The sequence below is a fragment of the Leucoraja erinacea genome, chromosome 19 (genome assembly GCF_028641065.1).
Source record: "Leucoraja erinacea ecotype New England chromosome 19, Leri_hhj_1, whole genome shotgun sequence".
In the NCBI taxonomy this organism is placed as follows: domain Eukaryota; kingdom Metazoa; phylum Chordata; class Chondrichthyes; order Rajiformes; family Rajidae; genus Leucoraja; species Leucoraja erinaceus.
The window spans coordinates 2,075,335-2,086,093 of record NC_073395.1 but is presented as its reverse complement, the minus strand read 5'-3'; positions in this window follow the sequence as shown (position 1 = coordinate 2,086,093).

The window sequence follows — 10,759 nt, the reverse complement described above, 5'->3', positions numbered from 1 at the left end:
TTGATTCCGCTAGCCCTAAGAGCTCTATCTAACTCTGTTTTGAATGCATCCAATGAATCGGCCTCCACTGCCTTCTGAGGCAGAGAATTCCACAAATTCACAACTCTCTGGGTAAATGTAGCAGGCACTATAAAAAGGCGTTCAAAATGAACTATGTCACTGCTTTTGTGTCACAGAACAACTGACATCCTCCCTTATAGTTACTGAATTGGAACTTTAACTTTTTGGAAATTGATGTCTTTGCTGAGCTATTTCCTTTCTGCAATCAAAGCCCTATATTTGATTCAGATTTTGTAAATTAATAGGTAAGCTTTGCAGTTATTGAACGTTATATTTGTATGAGTATTTAGTTCATTTATCATCATTTGACCTCTTCATTGTTTTTCATGTTCAGGCCCGCAAGGTAATTACAGATGAGGGTTATATATTACAAGGTTAAATATGTAATATAAATGGAGGCTGCCGTTGCTATTGGAGGGCGTACAATTTAATTTAAACCATTCAAGAGAGATTGTGATGTTACTTCAACGTTGCTTGCGATTCTTTTGACTGGTTGTAGAATACGATACGATACGATCAAACTTTATTGCCCCCTGTGTGTAATCTGGGCCACATCGTGAGTACCCTCTTCTAGTGTTCTCCAGACAACCCTCTCGGCTGCAATTGTGATTTTGTACAAAGAGCAAAGAGGGCAATAGCCTGTGCAGTGACTGATGGGAGGAATCAGGATGTCAAACAGGCTACCGATTTGCTATTATCAATTTTCAAGCGTCACAGAAACTTAAAATCGCTCCGTGCATGTCTATAAAACTGAACTCAACGCTTCCCTCCCGGTCTCTCCCCACCCTGATATCTTTGTCAGATGCTCAGCTGGTTCCCAAGCTGTTCATCTCCGTTGGCAGGGTTTCATATCGATTCCCCAGAGACAGCGAGCGACAAGCAGGAGCACACGGCTGATACACAGAGGCTGTTTGCTGCTGCTGCCGCTGCTGCTAACTAGGAAGGTAGAAACAAGTTACAAGTCAAAGGCGTTTTAAAAAATTATAGATAGGGTGTGGAGACAAACAGTCGAAGGGGGCGCAAAGGGAGATTTGGGAGAATTAATGGGGTGAGAGGCGGAGAAATGTGCAACACTGACAGGGAGCCGTTGAAGGACAGGTGCAAGTGGGAAGATTTACAGAGACTGTAATGCAGGGACAGAATGCAGTTTATGGAGGCAAAGAGATCATTAGAACAGCGTGTAAGGTCATGTAGGAGCATGAAGACCAATGACACAATGGAAAGAGGCACTGAAAGGGGGAGAAAAAGACTGTGGCACAAAAAATAAATTAGTTGCGTTTAGAGATACAGCATGGTAACAGGCCCTTCAGCCCACTGTGTCCATGCCAACCTGCTATCACCCGTTCACACTAGTTGTAAGTTATCCCACTTTCTCATCCACTCTCTACGCACTAAGGGTAATTTACAGAAGGCCAAACCTACACGTCTTTGGGACGTGGTGGGAAATGGGAGCACCCGAAGAAAACCCACACGGTCACTGGGAGAACATGCAAACTCCACACAGACAGCACCCACATAATATTTAGATAAAAAGAGACAATTGGTCTAAAATTAAGAGGAGGAAAGTGTAATAAACACATTTAATTAGTCCGCTTAGTGGAATAATGAAGCTGTTAGGAAGCAGACAGTTGTCCACATGGGATAGAGGGCATGCCCATCGACATCAGCCTCAGCAGCAGAGCCTGCAGCCGCAAGGCTCATTCACACATCAGTACAATGCAGCACCACAATCTTCAGTTTCACATTTAGGAACTTCTGACAATATTTGAAAATATTGTCAGAGGAAAGCTCGTGGTTTAATGTGTACAAGAGTTTGATGTATTAACAGTTGCTCAGCAGTTTATGACTTGCAAATGACCGTGGGTTTGAAAGTGCTCCTTGTAGCTGCTATAAGATAAATTGCGTAGGGTGTCAATACGATGCTTTTTCTACAGAAAGAAGCTGACAGGATTGGAAACACTATCAGACTCGTCAACTAATCACCTCGTATATTAGAGGATAGACACAAAATGCTGGAGTAACTCAGCGGGACAGGCAGCATCTCTGGAGAGAAAGAATGGGTGACGTTTCTGGTCGAGAAGAAGGGTCTCGTTACTCCAGCATTTTGTGTCAATAGACAATAGGTGCAGGAGTAGGCCATTCAGGCCTTCGAACCAGCACCACCATTCAATGCAATCACGGCTGATCATCCACAATCAGTGCCCCATTCCTGCCTTCTCCCCATATCCCCTGACTCTCTTTAAGAGCCCTATCTTGCTCTTTCTTGAAAATATCCAGAGAACCGGCCTCCACCGCCCTCTGAGGCAGATAATTCCACAGACTCACAACTCTCTCTGTGAAAAAGTATTTCCTCATCTCCATTCTGAATGACTTACTCCTTATTCTTAAACTGTGGCCCCTGGTTCTGGACTCCCCCAACATTGGGAACATGCTTCCTGTCTCTAACGTGTCCAAACCCTTAATAATCTTATATATTTCAATAAGATATCCTCTCATCCTTCTGAATTCCAGAGTATACAAGCCCAGCCGTTCCATTCTCTCAGCATATGACAGTCACAATTTTGTCTATCTACTCTTGCACATAACTCAACCTCATTTTGTTAGTCAGCATTTTGGTAATTTAGATTTTATTTTTGCCCTAAATCAGATTGCACCTCCATCATTTCACCATTCTGCTTTTTTTCCATTTGTTGTTGCATCTATTTTGGTACATATACTACGTACTCCAGGAGCTTCAAGCAAACAAGGAATATAATCGCACCATGGTGTATATGACACAAAACTAATCTGAAATTGAATCTACTCAATACTTCAGACGGCATGGGTTGAAAGAGAAACAGGGTTAATAATGTATTCATTGAGTACATTCATGTATTCATCTTTTTCACACAGAGTTGTGAGCAAAGATACTAGCTCCTCTAGTATCTTTGGTTGTGAGTCTGTGGAATTCTCTGCCTCAGAGGGCGGTGGAGACCAGTTCTCTGGATACTTTCAAGAGAGAGCTACATAGGGCTCTTAAAGATAGCGGAGTCAAGGGAAATGGGGAGAAGGCAGGAACGGGGTACTGATTGGGGATGATCAGCCATGATCACATTAAATGGTGGTGCTGGCTCGAAGGGCCGAATGACCTACTCCTGCACCTATTGTCTATTGTCTATTGACCTTTGATCAGAACTTTTGTGAGTTTTGCACAAGATTCACAACAATAATATGAGTGTAATATGAGAAAATATCCATGTGAGAAACGCCAACAGCGGAGCCAATGTTTATGGAATACCAAGCCATTAAAAGACATTTGGACAGGTACCTGTACATGGATAGGAAAGGTTTCGAGGGCTCAGAAATCTGACCTACAGCGCTCGGGCCCTGGGCCAGTCGCATGACTCGGGAACGCTAATTCTTCAGGTGGAACATAGAGCCCAGGGTCTGCGCAGAATAATGAGCTGAGTCAGCTTGTTGCTGATCTGCAACGCACATTGGAACTCACCTGAGAGTGACCCTCCCAGTGGGGAATTCCTACTGCTGTCCTGGTGCAGCCAACGCCAGCACTCCCCTCAACCTGTCTCATATCTCCCCAAATGTAGTGTTGGTCATCATCGTGCAGCATGATGCAAAGCCCAGCACAATCAGTTGGAATATTCCAGCTTTCATTTTCCAGTACAAAATGTATTTCTAAGCAGCAGCTTAAGTCAGGTCTTTCTGTAAGGTTCATGAACTGGGATGTATCTTAATGGATTTCTGAGGCATTACAATAGGCCAACACTTTCAAAGAAAGGCCACAAAGTGCTAGAGTAACTCAGCAGGTCAGGCAACTTTCTGGAGAACATGGAAGTGGTGACATCAGACTCCATGTTCTCCACAGATGCTGCCTGACCCGCTGAGTTACTCCAGCACTCTGTGAAACGTCACCTAACCATGTTCTCCACAGATGCTGCCTGACCCGCTGAGTTACTCCAGCACTCTGTGAAACGTCACCTATCCATGTTCTCCACAGATGCTGCCTGACCTGCTGAGTTACTCCAGCACTTTGTGTTTATTTTTGTAAACCGGTGTCAGTAGTTCCTTGTGTCAATACTTTCAATGATATGTAATTGATACTAAACCACATTGGATACCTTAAAGCTATGAAAGGTGATATATAAATATAATTATTTTGTTCTTGAAGAGTGTAGGATGTCACAAATTATTTCCTTTGATTTGTTCTTGAAACCTGTAGACTTACCAGTGAATGCCTTTCAGCTACAACCATGTATACCTGGAGAAGCCGAGATAGAACATGTCAGAACATAACTTAGTGTAGGCAGATAGAAAATGCTGGAGTAACTCAGCAGGACAGGCAGCATTTCTGAAGCTCGTCCCAAAACGTCACAAATTCCTTGTCTCGAGAGATACTGCCTGCCCCGCTGAGTTACTCCAGCATTTTGTGTCTATCTTTGGTGTAAATCAGCATCCGCAGATACTTTCTGAAGATACACATAACTTCATGTAGACAGCCCTTTACACTTGTTAACGGAGGTCTGAAGAACTGTGCCTGATGCCACACTCAGCTGAACCCGCAGATACTGAGATGAATGGCCATTCCAGACCACTGCCCTTTGTAACTTTCTGTCACTGCGTTTGAAACTATCTCTTCATCTGTGCAGAGCTGTAACACTACACTTAGTGACAAGTGCATCCCATTGTCTCAGGTGATGAGTTGAATAGAAACCATCTCCAGTAAATCCATCAACACGACATCATTGTTCGGATAGAACGGCAAACTCTTCCAGAAATGCCTGAAAACTGACATTCTGAGACGATTGTTTCCTATTTTATATAAGACATCGTTGATGACAGCTTTGAAGAAGATGTCTTCATCAGGAGGACATTGGAGACCATTGTAAGGGACATTGTCAAAGTGTCAGTTGCAGCCATCTCTGAAAGAGTTGCAACCTTTCCTTCCGCTCATCGCAGTGATATTGACAACCCCATGAAATTGTTTAATGAAAAAACGAAGCCAGATCTTGTTAAAACAGTATGCTGCTGTTAATTGATCTTTGATCATTTTGGAGTGCAGCTTAACCAAGCTAGAACAGGAGGCTCCGCCCTCTTTAACAAAGTGTTTTAAAGTCTGCGAGGTGCATTGACAGTGTGTCATTCATTAATTTTTTTTCCTTGTGGTGGACGTTGGTGTGTTTGTACTGGGACTGCGTACGTTCTTTATTAACCTCCACCCCAGCACGATTCCACAGGAACAGCTCTGTCACTGCTGTCGCCATCACGTGACCCTTTTTAACGGGTGACAGATTTGTGTTAATGGAAGATGCCCTGGGCCTCTCTCTCTCTCCCTCTTTTAACAAGAGGACATTGAAACCTAGCAATATGCAAATATTCAGCTTCAGAGAACACAACAAGAGTCGCTACGCATTTGCAATGCAAATACTGATGTGAGATGTCTGTTTCTATCATTGCTCACAGTTCTTGCACTGCATTTATCCAATTGCATAAAAGAGTAAAACACAATGCCGGCTCATCTGGAAAGCAGGGACTCTTAATGCCGTGTAATCACTAGCAGCCTGGAGTAGTCCCAAAGAGCAACTCAAGATGCCGATCTTAATGAAAAACTAATAGTGCAGACCGAGGGTGGTTAAACAAGCAGGCTACTCAATAATTAAGTTGTATTTTAGATATAAAGACCGTGTGTCTTTATTGAACAAAACAATGTTTTTTAGCATCATTATATGGCCTGGACCTCTGCATCCAATTGACTGGCACAAAAGGCAATATTTCAGTTTGAGGGAATAAAGATGTTTCCATGTGGGGATAGACTGTAAAAATGTTGCGGGCAGGGCAGGGCAAGCAAGAAGGGGATTCTGTTGTCACTTTAGATTTACCATCGCTGAAGTCTGAGCTGTACGAGACACAAACAGAACAATAACATGGCTCCATTTTAGTGAGCGTGGCCTCGCCACTATGGACCTCAGGGCTAGAAACAGATGCTTTCTATCCATAATTGCACTCCTTCTTGAAGGTTTTTAGTTCCAGTAAGTTGATTTGAGGGTTGCAGCATGTATAATTAATGTCTACTTTGCAGTAGGGAATGACCTTATTTTTCTTTAAAAGCTGATCTCTCTCTCTCTCTCTCAGCTCCCCGTTTCTGGGTCATGTCTCCCCCTCTCTGCATCTGTAAACTGTTGGCCCAGATGGTGGAGCAGGGCTTGATACCCCTAAAGGCACCCCCACTTGCAGGGCAGAGGGTGGTGCCTCTTTCCCAGGAGTCCACCCATCATTCTGCGCTGGGACTCCTTGCATACAAAATGGCAAGGCCGCAAACGGAAATGTTTGGTGATAACTCCTCAAAGCCGTCAGCCTGCTTCACCTGTGCTGCAGTCCATCGCTTACTGCGTTTACACACAGCAATCTTTGAATCAATGGATTTAATCATGGTTTGATTGCGCACAATCATTTGAGAGATATGGCTGTCACATTTGTCGGCTGCAGACAAACAGGAGGCAGTAGTAAAGAATGACAGGGGGGGGGGGCACACACTGGCTGCATGACACCACTGGCTGCAGAGCAGTGCACAAACACTCACTCCCTCACTAAAGGACAAAAACATCATCTGATTTTTAAAGGTAGACAAAAATGCTGGAGAAACTCAGCGGGTGCAGCAGCATCTATGGAGCGAAGGAAATAGGCAACGTTTTGGGCCGAAACCCTGAAGGAAATAGGCAACGTTTCGGCCGAAACCCGGAAGGGTTTCGGCCCGAAACGTTGCCTATTTCCTTCGCTCCATAGACGCTGCTGCACCCGATGAGTTTCTCCAGCATTTTTGTCTACCTTCAATTTTCCAACATCTGCAGTTCCTTCTCAAACACCTGATTTTTAAAACCAGTTTCACCTGAATATCACTAGAGCAATAGATTGGCATTCAATGAACTACTGATGGGGCGGCACATACTATAAATAAGCAGGAACCCTGACCTACTTGTTTCTCCATGTGCTCAGGCAGTCTGAGAGCACCACCCCACCGTGAATAACCACCTCAATTGGCAGCCAGCATCATCAAGGAGCCTCACTCATTCACTCTCATTCACTCCCACTGTCGGGAAGAGGGCACAGGAGTCTGAAAACCATGACCACCAGGTTCAAGAGCAGCTTCGTCCCAACAACCATCAACACAATATATCTATAGAAACATAGAAATTAGGTGCAGAAGTAGGCCATTCGGCCCTTCGAGCCTGCACCGCCATTCAATATGATCATGGCTGATCATCCAACTCAGTATCCCGTACCTGCCTTCTCTCCATACCCTCTGATCCCTTAGCCACAAGGGCCACATCTAACTCCCTCTTAAATATAGCCAATGAACTGGCCTCAACTACCCTCTGTGGCAGAGAGTTCCAGAGATTCACCACTCTCTGTGTGAAAAAAGTTCTCCTCATCTCGGTTTTAAAGGATTTCCCCCTTATCCTTAAGCTGTTGTCTAGGAAGGAACTGCAGATGCTGGTTTAAACCTAAGATAGACACAAAATCCTGGAGTAACTCAGCGGGACAGGCAGCATCTCTGGAGAGAAGGAATGGGTGATGCTTTGGGTCGAAACATCACCCATTCCTTCTCTCCAGAGATGCTGCCTGTCCTGCTGAGTTACTCCAGCTTTTTGGGTCAGGTAGTATCTCTGGAGGACATGCATAGGTGACGCTTTGTGTTGGGACCCTTCTTCAGACTGATCTCCCCAAACTATAGCACTCAAGCTGCTCTTGAATGGGAATGCCTGGACTGAAAGCTAACATTGGAAAGACAAAAATGCTGGAGAAACTCAGCGGGTGAGGCATTATCTATGGAGCGAAGGAATAGGTCACCTATTTTCTTTGCTCCATAGATGCTGCCTCATCCGCTGAGTTTCTCCAGCATTTTTGTCTACCTTCGATTTCTCCAGCATCTGCAGTTCTTTCTTAAACGCTAACATTGGAAATGTCGGTAACATTACTATAAGGATGAAATAGATCATCCCGCATTAACATTGTTAAAGATGGACTCTTCGCGGTGGAAAGAATGGACTGAATCTTATGACATATTTGTCTGCACTTGCTTCAACATTGTGAAACAAAACAGAACTTTACTGAACGTTTTTCCTTCCAATATTTAATATGTAAAAGAATATGTGTGTGTTTATGATTGTGTTTATAGTTTGTTTGGTTGTTTGTTTGTTTGTCATTTTGCACAAAGTCCACGAGCATTGCCACTTTCATTTCACTGCACATCTCGTATGTGTATGTGACTAATAAACTTGACTTGACTTGACTTGAACTTTTAACAAAACTCAGCACTGGAGGAAATCAGTGGGTCAGGCAGCATGTGGACTAATAGACTGATGATGTTTTAGGTCAGGGCCCTACAGATCATCATTTCTTTGGGAAGTCATTACTTTTCTTTCCTCTTTCTCCTTCTGTCAGGACAGCTCACCAAATGCTGGCTGCAGCCCTCAGGTCAATGTAGCAAAGCAGTATCTGGGGCAGGAGGCAAAGCAATCGAGAGATACAAGAAGGAAACAGGCCCTTCGGCCCACCAAATCCGTGCCAGCCATCGACCACGTATTTACACTAATCCAGCAACAATCCCATTGTTTATTCGTCACACATTCTCATCGCCCCCTCCAAGATTCCACCACTCCCCAGCACACAAGGGGTAATTCAGTGGCCATTCAGCCCACCAATCTGCAATGGGATAGGAACGTACAGTAATTATTTAGGTGGCCAAGGGTGGTGATTAGGAAGGGATTGGGATGAGCAAGGTTAGCTCGCCAGAGAGATGGACGCACCACACCAGAATCCCTTGCATTTCTGTCCTACACATCCACAGAGCCCTCAGCACAAAACCAGTTCATCAAAGCACAATTAAATGTTTTTCCGTTGTAAGTGAACGTGCCATATGTTGATCCGTACTGCAGTTGGACGCAATGTTCAAGTGCCAGACTGGCATAATCATTTCACCATGTGCTCACGTTAATAAGCAAGTAATAACATTTCACCTTGTCAACAGTCCTATTACCATATCGATGAATACTAAAAAAAAAATCTGTCCGTTTGAGCAATGTTTCATTACTTTTATTACAGAGCTCCTTTTTCAACAGTCATTTAATCAGGCTCCTTACATTCAGCTGAATGAATAACTCCCTGTCCTGCTGGGATGAATAGATACCCATGCAGATGGCAGGGATTCTGCCTGAATACAAATGATGAGCAAGCTGAACTTACGCTGTCATCTACATGCCCTTCTGCAAATATTTATGGAGTGAATGAAAGGATATAGACTTTTTGACAACTATATTACATTTAACATGTCATAGCCAGTTAATGTTTAGCCCATATTTAATATCTGATATCTTCATAGTGCACAATAAAAGCCTAATTAAAATGAATGATAAACTTAGCATTTGTTCACCAATATGTCTTTGCTAAAGCATAAACTGATAATCAATCTGCAAAAAGATTTTTGTGAACATCATTGAATGAAGTGCCTGCACAAGTTGGAGTGCTGGCAAATATGGATACCTTTTCACCGTATTAAATGCAATGATTTTTATTCTACAATAGTGGTAAAGTATGTGTAGGGTACGCTTGCAATCAGCAGTAAATGCATTGTGTATAAGAGTCAGAAAGTCTTGTTGAAGCGCTATAGCTTGATTACAGTCGTATACTATTGATTATAATCACCAGGGGCGCCACATGGTTGGCAGCCCCGCCAACAGTCTGTCTGTTTTTTTGTATTGTTTTGCTATTTTTAGTGTTTAAAAAGTTTGTGTAAATGTTCTCCGGTTTGTTTTATGTGGGAAGGGGGAGAGGGGGTCGGGAGAAACTTTTTTTCCAATCTCTTACCCTGCCGGAGATGCAATTGTTTTCCACGTCGTATCTCCGGTCACTCTGCGGCCTAACATCAAGGAGCTGGAGGCCTTGCTCGGACCGACTTTGAGCCCCACCGCAGGGCGTAGACTTAACATCGGAGCCAGTCCCTTGCCTGGAATCACTTCAACCGCGGCATGCGGACTTTGCCATCGAGAAGCTCGCAGTCGAGAGAGAGAGAGAGAGACCGTAGATGTCGGGAGCTCCAACGACGCAGAAGGTTTGACCCGGGGTCCGTTCACTCAGCGCGCAGAGCTGATATTCCCCCGTTGCGGGTGCTTGATCGCCCCGATGCAGAGGGCCCAAATGCTGCCGGCTATGGGAGTCAAGATCGTCCCATCAACGGAAGGCTTGAGGCCCCAGACCGCAGGAGAACAAAGAAGGGAAGAGATTTAACTTTTCCTCATATGTTACAAAACATTCTTGGCTAATAAATTATTATTGTATTGTATTTATAGTCTTGATTGTAATCATGTCGTCTTCTCATTGACAGGTAGCACACAACAAAAAGTACCTCAGTATGTGTGACTATAATAAACTCTAGGGCTTTGGTTAGACATGTGTTCAGTTATTGTATCTCACGTGTGTGTGGTTAGGCCGCACTTGGAGTACAGTGTCCAATCTTTCCTGTAATTCGCCCCATTACAGGAAGGATGTGAAGGCTTTGAGGAGGGTAGGGAGGACGTTTACCAGGATTACTGTAGATCTGTGGGTGTGAAGAGAGGTTGGACAAATTTAGATTGTTTTCTCTGGAGCTTCAGAGGCTGAGGGGAGACCCGATGCAAGTATTTAAAATGCTAAGTGGCATAGATAGGGT